This window comes from Populus euphratica, unplaced genomic scaffold, assembly GCF_000495115.2.
Source record: "Populus euphratica unplaced genomic scaffold, PopEup_1.0 scaffold1143.1, whole genome shotgun sequence".
Lineage (NCBI taxonomy): Eukaryota > Viridiplantae > Streptophyta > Magnoliopsida > Malpighiales > Salicaceae > Populus > Populus euphratica.
The window spans coordinates 50,340-56,970 of NW_011500992.1; the positions used below are offsets into that span (position 1 = coordinate 50,340).

Consider the following 6,631-nt stretch of genomic DNA (forward strand, 5'->3'; position numbering starts at 1 on the left):
TGGTATTGGATGATTTTCAACAACTGATTTAGACGCACGCAAGCACTTGAGATTTCTGTAAAAACACTCTCCTGCTTTATAGTTGCCTCGTCCCTTGGATTCGAGATTTCCTTGAAAAAATTGATTGTTTTGACGATTGCGTCATCTCATTTTGTTTGGCACGTTTACCCTCTCTCGCTCTGAAATTTACAGTTGGTAAACGGTTAGCATGAGTTTTCTGCATCTTGTATTTGAAAAGTGATCTGTTGTTTTTTTAAAGTACAAGGTTTTTTTTGTGACTGGAAAACTCATCGCCCTTGCAGTACTTTCAACTTTTCTGTGAATTCTGTACGTGAAAGCATCTCTTCTTTTAGAGTTGAAAGAAACTTGAATTCGGGACAACATGTTCTGAAAAAGCTCTTGAAAAATAGGCGAGCCAACAGAGAATGGAGGGTTTCAGTCAGTTTAAAATATTCTGGTTCAGCCCTGTTCTTTTTATTGGGAAAAGCTTCTAAATTCTATGTGAATGTGGGATAGCTAAACATCTAGTTGTTTTTCCTTTCCAAAAGCAGAAGGCTGCTGTCTTGATGCTTTTGCACTCAACTGAGATGGTTGAACCAGTGTCTCATCATTGGATTAGATTTGGTATTTCTTGAATACCAATTTGAGGTGGGAAATGCTCACAGGTGAACTATTTGTTCAGTCCCTGGTAAACTGTTTTAGCTCAATGCAGTCCCGTGAAAGGTTGAGCCTTGTTTTGATGTTTGAAAAGTCAAAACCTTTTTGCATTGTTTGTAGACCCAGAGGATTATTGGATGCCCCTGCAGCAGTTATGCTGGAATTCTATTTTTGTGTGTGGTTGTCTTGGACTTTGATTTGGTTGGGCGTGAGAAAATTTATGATTCAATTTCTGCATCTCCTTTTTATTCAATTTCTGCCTCTCCTTTTCCCATGCATAAAACCAGAACTGTTTTATTGGGATGGTATTGCATGATTTTCAACAACTGATTTAGACGCAAGCATGCACTTGAGATTTCTGTAACAAAACTCTCCTGATTTAAAGTTGCCTTGTCCCTGGGATTCGAGATTTCCTTGAAAAAATTGATTGTTATGACAATTGCGTCATGTCATTTTGTTTGGCACCTGTACCCTCTCTCACTCTGAAATTTACAGTTGGTAAAGGGGTAGCATGAGTTTTTTGCGTCTTGTATTTGAAAAGTGATCTGTTGTTTTTTCAAAGGAAAGAGGTTTTTTTGTAACTGGAAAGCTCATCGCCCATGCAGTACTTTCAACTTTTCATTGAATTTTGTGCCTGAAAGCATCTCTTGTTCTTGAATTGAAAGAAACATGAATTCAGGACAACATGTTCTGAAAAAGCTCATGAAAAATAGATGTGCGAACAGAGAATGGAGGGTTTCAGTCGGTTGAAAATATTCTGGTTCAACCCTGTTCTTTTTATTGAGAAAAGCTGCTAAATTCTATGTGAATGTGGGATAACTAAACATCCAGTGGTTTTTCCTTTTCAAAAGTAGAAGGCTGCTCTCTTGATGCTTTTGCACTCAACTGAGATGGTTGAACTGGTTTCTCATCATGGATTGCATTTGGTATTTTTTGAATAGCAATCTGAGCTTGGAAAATGATCTCACGTGAACTATTTGTTCAGTCCCTGCTAAATTGTTTTTGTGCAATGCAGTCCCTTGAAAGATTGAGCCTTGTTTCGATGGTTGAAAAGTCAAAACTTTTTTCATTGTTTGTAGACCCAGAGGATTATTGGATGCCCCTGCAGCAGTTCTGCTGGAATTCTATTTTGGTCTGTGCTTGTCTTAGACTATTATTTGGTGGTGTGTGAGAAAAACTATGATTCAGTTTCGTCTACTCCTCTTTCCCTAAATGAAACCATAACTTTTTTATTGGGATGGTATTGGATGATTTAGATGCAAGCAATCACTTGAGATTTCTGTAACAAAATTCTCCTGCTCTATAGTTGCGTTGTCCCTGGGATTCGAGATTTCCTTGAAAAAATTGATTGTTTTGATGATTGTGTCATCTCATTTTGTTTGGTACATATACCCTCTCTCGCTCTGAAATTTAGAGATGGTAAACAGGTAGCATGAGTTTTTTGCGTCTTGTATTTGATAACTGATCTGTTGTTTTTTTAAAGTAAAAGGTTTTTTTGTGACTGGAAAACTCATTGCCCTTGCAGTACTTTCAAGTTTTCTGTGAATTTTGTACCTGAAAGCATCTCTTCTTTTAGAATTGAAAGAAACTTTAATTCAGGACAACATATTCTGAAAAATAGATGTGCGAACAGAGAATGGAGGGTTTCAGTCGGTTTAAAATATTCTGGGTCAACCCTGTTCTTTTTATTGAGAAAAGCTTCTAAATTCTATGTGACTGGAATAACTGGACGTCCTGTGGTTTTTCCTTTTCAAAAGTGGAAGGCTGCTCTCTTGATGCTTTTGCACTCAATTGATATGGTTGAACTGGTGCCTCATCATGGATTACATTTGGTATTTTTTGAATACCAATTTGAGCTTGGAAAATGATCTCATGTGAACTATTTGTTCAGTCCCTGCTGAACTGTTTTTGCGCAATGCAGTCCCGTAAAAGATTGAGCCTTGTTTCGATGGTTGAAAAGTCAAGTTTTTTGCATTGTTTGTAGACCCAGAGGATTATTGGATGCCCCTGCAGCAGTTCCGCTGGAATTATATTTTGGTCTCTGCTTGTCTCGGACTTTGATTTGGTGGCTTGCGAGAAAAATTATGATTCAGTTTCTGCTTCTCCTCTTTGCATGCATAAAACCAGAACTTTTTAATTGGGATGGTATTGGATGATTTTCAACAACTGATGTAGACGCAAGCAAGCACTTGAGATTTCTGTAACAAAATTCTCCTGCTCTATAGTTGCCTTGTCCCTGGGATTCGAGATTTCCTTGAAAAAATTGGTTGTTTTGACGACTGTGTCATCACATTTTGTTTGGCACTTATACCCTCTCACTCTGAAATTTAGAGTTGGTAAACGGGTAGCTTGAGTTTTTTGCATCTTGTATCTGAAAAGTGATCTGTTGTTTTTTTAAAGTTAAAAGGTTTTTTTGTGACTGGAAAACTCATCGCCCTTGCAGTACTTTTAACTTTTCTGTGAATTTTGCACCTGAAAGCATCTCTTCTTTTAGAATTGAAAGAAACTTGAATTCCGGACAAGATGTTCTGAAAAAGCTCATGAAAAATAGATGTGTGAACAGAGAATGGAGGGTTTCTGTGGGTTTAAAATATTATAATTCAACCCTGTTCTTTTTATTTAGAAAAGCTGCTAAATTCTATGTGACTGTGGGATAACTAAACATCTAGTGGTTTTTCCTTTTCAAAAGTGGAAGGCTGCTTTCTTGATGCTTTTTCACTCAACTGAGATATGATTGAACCAGTGTCTCATCATGGATTACATTTGGTATGTTTGAATACCAATATGAGCTTGGAAATTGATCATATCTGAACTATTGTTCAGTCCCTGTTAACTGTTGTTTCGCTCAACTTTTTTTCACTGTTTCCAGTCCGAGGATTATTCTATGCTTGTGCAGCAGTTCTGCTGTTGCTGTATTTTGGTCTGTATTTGTCTTCGATTTTGATTTGGTGTTGTGTGAGGAAAAAAAGAAGTTTTGATTTCTTTCTCTTTTTCCTATACATGAAACCAGAAATTTATTGGTATGGTAATTGATGATTTTCAACTGATTTAGACGCCAGCAAAACTTGATATTGCAAAATGCTCCTGATTTATGGTTGCCTTGTCACTAGGATTTGGGACTTCATAACTAAAATTGACTGGTATTATCGGACAGAAAAATCCTATTTGGTTTCATAATTGAATTGCCTGCATTTATCTTTATTATGCCTATGAACATGTGGTTTAGGCCATTCTGACCACTGTTGCCCTAGTGTCTTTCACTATTTTTTACATCATACTTCTTGTTTTACTTCTGTGTAGATGGGGTAGGAATCAATCCTCAGCAAAGTGCAGGTATGCCATGCTCCCTTTACATTTTAAGCTGTGTTGTCAGTGCTTTTTTTTTATGTTGTCTCTTCAAGTATTTGTGATATTCGCATCTGTGCTGATTGATCATTATATTATTAAGTTGCATGTGTGCCTCGTGTCCCATCTCCATTGTCCCGTTGCCATTTTCAGCACTATAATTTGGAAGAGAAGTATGCTATTGCCAGTAACTGCTGGCATTATCAGCAAGGCGCTAATCATTTAGCATTAACCTTGTCCATCTTCACCAGATAACACAGTAGCTTCTATTATCATGCCCCATAACAAGTGATAAGATTTCTGTTTAGGATATTATCACTGTAGCATAAGTGCATTAACAATGCATGAATTCTATTGCCTCCCTTTTCATTTGCTAGCTCCAGGCGATAGGAAGTATCTGTTGATGATGATATAATTTTAGCAGTGATTTGGGCACTACACTGCATTGTTTTCAAGTATTTTAATGTTCGTTTCACATGACTTTGACTGGCTAGGCAATGTCTTCCTTAAACATGGTTCTGAACTGCGCCTGATCCCACGTGATAGGGTTGGAGCTTCTGAATGTTGAAAACATGATCATCATCAGACTAAAAAACTGGTTAATCTTTGTGCTTACTCTGTTATCTTATTTTCTTCTATACCATTCTGTAACTTTTAATTAGTGTAACTGGTATCATAATCAATATCAATTGAGAAGGAAGGTAGCTGAAGGTATCTGCAATGCATGGTCTTTCAAGTTAATCATAATAGAAAGGTCTCCTTGCCCTTTTTCTTAGTCCTTTCTCTTTCATTATGTGGAGCCTTGTTTTCATCAGAGATTTGAGCTGGGGGTGGATGATAATAGGCCATGGGCCTTGTTGCTTCTAATCACAGCCGACACAGATGCAGTGGTTTTAATAGTTAAACTGCTGTACCTTGACATACTGAGAGCTACCCTGTTGATGGATCGAGGTTCGATTCACCTGCCTTGTTGATGGATCGAGGTTAGATTACGTGCATTTTTTTATTTTTTTTTATTTTTGTGGGAAACCGCTATGACATGAAAGCGTTGCTCCTGGACTTGCTGCTGCGTGAAAACGTTATTTCCACTTCAGCGTTATACTCGGTCTGAACTACCATGAAAAGTTTTTCTTTCTCTAGCCAGAGAAATCCAAAAACTAATTGGTGTCGGCATGCCTTGCCCGAGCATAATTCAATAACGCATTGCCTTGGTGCGGGGATGTGCATGTTTTATCTTTAGCTCAATGTGTGCTAGCTGCAAACGGAAATCCAAATCGCACGAATGGTCAGAAATTGCCTTTTTTAGACGCGTGATCATCGTGTAATGGTTGTGCCTTTTGTTTGTTGAAAATGATCACTGCCGAAGACCTTTTGCAGAGGCAGAGTAATGAGCTGGTTTTCCTGCTCTTTCCATCTAAGTGCATGGTGCTCACCCTAGACCCCCATTGCAAGGATAATATGAGCTTGCGACCAAGCTGTCCAGTAGAATTTGTGTTCCAAATTCTCAAATGAAGTCATGTTCCTCTTCAAGCACCCCCTAACACGCACGCACGCACACTCTAAAAAGGCATGGAAAAAATATTATAGCTTTTCCACACTTTTTAGGTTCATGACACTAGTATTTTAATTCTTCTTCTTGTTTTTTTTTTCTTTTGTTTTTATGCCTTCAGTTTTTTTTTTCTTTCAATTAATTTTTTTAATGTTAAATTTTTTATTTGATTATCAGATTTTCATGACAAGAATTTCAAGTTTAACGGGTTAATCTGGTTTGATGAGTTAATCTCGAATTGTTTTTTTGTTTTAATTAATTTTTTTATTTAATTTAGTTTGTTAATGTTGAATTTATTTCTATTTAATTATCAAACTTTTATAAAACATAATCTGGGTTTGACGGCTAACTTGTCAAATTTTTTTCTATTTAGTTATTAAATTTTCATAACATCAATCTCAGGTTTGAATGGTTAATTTAGTTAATTTAGATTATTTTTTTATTTATTAGTTTTTTTTTTCATGTAGCTTTTTACTTTTTAATTAATCTATTTAATTATCACACTTTTATTACATGATCTTGCAGCCAGATCCACATTCAGGGTTTTTGGGTTTGATATTGCAGTCAGACTCATTTAAACTTGAGTAATGTAAGTTTAATATTATTATTATTAATATTATAAATATTATGTTTGGATCAAGCGTTGCGGTTAGATTTAAGATTTTTTGGTATATCTTTACAGAAAAACCTAATATTTTTAGATTTTGGCTTTTTATATATTTTTTATGCAAGAAAAAAATTAATTTGTGGTGTATCCTTTTGTTTTTTATTTTCATTTCTTCTTCTTTTAAAATTTTTTATGGTGGATTGCACAGTGCAGTTCACAGTAAAAAAGTTAATACCTTTAGTTTTTTTTTTTGCTTTTTTCTTTGTTTCTTTGTTTTTAATTAATTTTTTTCACTTTAGCTTTTTAATATTAAAATTTTTTTATTTAATTATTAGACTTTCATAATACAGATTTTATGTTTGACGGGTTAATTTGGTTTGACGAGTTAACTCAGTTGATTTCATTTTTTTTCTTTGTTAGTTTTTTTTTTTCAATTTTATTTTTTAATATTGTATGTAATTTATAGTGAAAAG

The 6,631-nt window shown here is 35.3% G+C and overlaps 2 long non-coding RNA genes across 2 annotated transcripts; both read left to right on the forward strand.

Annotated features, from left to right (window-relative positions):
• Window positions 1–68: 68 nt before the first annotated feature.
• LOC105116987 (uncharacterized) lies at window positions 69–2,953 on the forward strand. The gene is made up of 2 exons (XR_840650.1): window positions 69–410; window positions 2,279–2,953. It is a non-coding gene; the product is annotated as an uncharacterized LOC105116987 (long non-coding RNA).
• A 907-nt stretch (window positions 2,954–3,860) lies between these two features.
• On the forward strand, window positions 3,861–4,777 carry LOC105116988 (uncharacterized). Its single transcript, XR_840651.1, has 2 exons — window positions 3,861–3,990; window positions 4,497–4,777. It is a non-coding gene; the product is annotated as an uncharacterized LOC105116988 (long non-coding RNA).
• Window positions 4,778–6,631: the final 1,854 nt, after the last annotated feature.